We start from the raw sequence: 2523 nt of genomic DNA on the forward strand, positions 1-2523 counted from the left end.
AAAACTCATAGTTTTGGCTGATTTTGGCCCGTATCATGGACTATTACTCACTTTTTTGGGCCCCCGGAGTCATTTCCACGATTAAGGAACCCTTGGGTGCGCTTACGGGTTGGTTATCAACACTCGCGGTTTTTGTCGATTCTGACCCGTTTCGTGGACTATTACTCACCGTTTTGGGGCCCCAAAGCGATTTCCATGGTTGTTGAACCCCAAGGTGCGCTTAAGTGTAGGTCATCAACAATTGCAGTTTGGGCCGATTCTGGCCCGTTTCTTGGACTATTACTTAGTTATGGGGGTCCCGAAATGACCCCGGGTTGTGTTTACGTGTCGGTCAGCAACACTCACAATTTTGGCCAATTCTAACGTGTTTTATGGACTATTACTCACTGTTTTCAGGTCCCGAAGTGATTTCCATAGTTGTTGAACCCCAAGGCGCGCTTACGTGTCGGTCATCAACATTCATAGTTTTGGCTGATTCTGGCCCGTATCATGGACTATTACTCACTTTTTTGGGCCCCCGGAGTGATTTCCACGATTAACGAACCACGGGGTGCATTTACGTGTCGGTCATCAACACTCACAGTTTTGGCCAATTCTGGCCCGTTTCTTGGACTATTACTCTGTTTTTGGGTCTCGACGTGATTTCCATGATTGACGAACACCGGGGTGCATTTATGTGTCGCTCATCAACACTCGCAATTTTTGCCGATTCTGGCGCTTTTCATGGAGTATTACGTAATGTTTTGGGGTATCGAAGTGATTTCAACGATTAACAAACCGCGGGGTGCGTTTACGTTTCGGTCATCAACACTTACACTTTTGTCCGATTCTTTCCTTTTTGTATACTATTACTCACTGTTTTGGGGTCCCGGAGTGATTTCCACGATTAACGAACCCCGGCGTGCGTTTACGTGTCGGTCATCAACACTCACAGTTTTGGCCGATTCTGGCCCGTTTCGTGGACTATTACTCACTTTTTGGGGGCCCCGGAGTGATTTCCACGATTAAGGAACCCTTGGGTGCGCTTATGGGTTGGTTATCAACACTCGCGGTTTTTGTCGATTCTGACCCGTTTCGTGGACTATTACTCACCGTTTTGGGGCCCCAAAGCGATTTCCATGGTTGTTGAACCCCAAGGTGCGCTTAAGTGTAGGTCATCAACAATTGCAGTTTGGGCCGATTCTGGCCCGTTTCTTGGACTATTACTTAGTTATGGGGGTCCCGAAATGACCCCGGGTTGTGTTTACGTGTCGGTCAGCAACACTCACAATTTTTGGCCAATTCTAACGTGTTTTGTGGACTATTACTCACTGTTTTCAGGTCCCGAAGTGATTTCCATAGTTGTTGAACCCCAAGACGCGCTTACGTGTCGGTCATCAATATTCATAGTTTTGGCTGATTCTGGCCCGTATCATGGACTATTACTCACTTTTTTGGGCCCCCGCAGTGATTTCCACGATTTACGAACCACGGGGTGCATTTACGTGTCGGTCATCAACACTCACAGTTTTGGCCAATTCTGGCCCGTTTCTTGGACTATTACTCTGTTTTTGGGTCTCGACGTGATTTCCATGATTGACGAACACCGGGGTGCATTTATGTGTCGCTCATCAACACTCGCAGTTTTGGCCGATTCTGGCCCGTTTCGTGGAGTATTACGCACTGTTTTGGGGTATCGAAGTGATTTCAACGATTAACGAACCGCGGGGTGCGTTTACGTTTCGGTCATCAACACTTACACTTTTGTCCGATTCTTTCCTTTTTTGTATACTATTACTCACTGTTTTGGGGTCCCGGAGTGATTTCCACGATTAACGAACCCCGGCGTGCGTTTACGTGTCGGTCATCAACACTCACAGTTTTGGCCGATTCTGGCCCGTTTCGTGGACTATTACTCACTTTTTTGGGTCCCCGGAGTGATTTCCACGATTAACGAACCCCTGGGTGCGCTTACGGGTTGCTTATCAACACTCGCGGTTTTTGTCGATTCTGACCTGTGTCGTGGACTGTTACTCACCGTTTTGAGGCCCCAAAGCGAGTTCCATGGTTGTTGAACCCCAAGGTGCGCTTAAGTGTAGGTCATCAACAATCGCAGTTTGGGCCGATTCTGGCCTGTTTCTTGGACTATTACTTAGTTATCGGGGTCCCGAAATGATTTCCACGATTTACGAACCCCGGGTTGTGTTTACGTGTCGGTCAGCAACACTCACAATTTTGGCCAATTCAAACGTGTTTTGTGGACTATTACTCACCGTTTTCAGGTCCCGAAGTGATTTCCATAGTTGTTGAACCCCAAGGCACGCTTACGTGTCGGTCATCAAAACTCATAGTTTTGGCTGATTTTGGCCCGTATCATGGACTATTACTCACTTTTTTGGGCCCCCGGAGTGATTTCCACGATTAAGGAACCCTTGGGTGCGCTTACGGGTTGGTTATCAACACTCGCGGTTTTTGTCGATTCTGACCCGTTTCGTGGACTATTACTCACCGTTTTGGGGCCCCAAAGCGATTTCCATGGTTGTT

Source organism: Triticum aestivum, chromosome 7B (genome assembly GCF_018294505.1).
Source record: "Triticum aestivum cultivar Chinese Spring chromosome 7B, IWGSC CS RefSeq v2.1, whole genome shotgun sequence".
NCBI lineage: Eukaryota > Viridiplantae > Streptophyta > Magnoliopsida > Poales > Poaceae > Triticum > Triticum aestivum.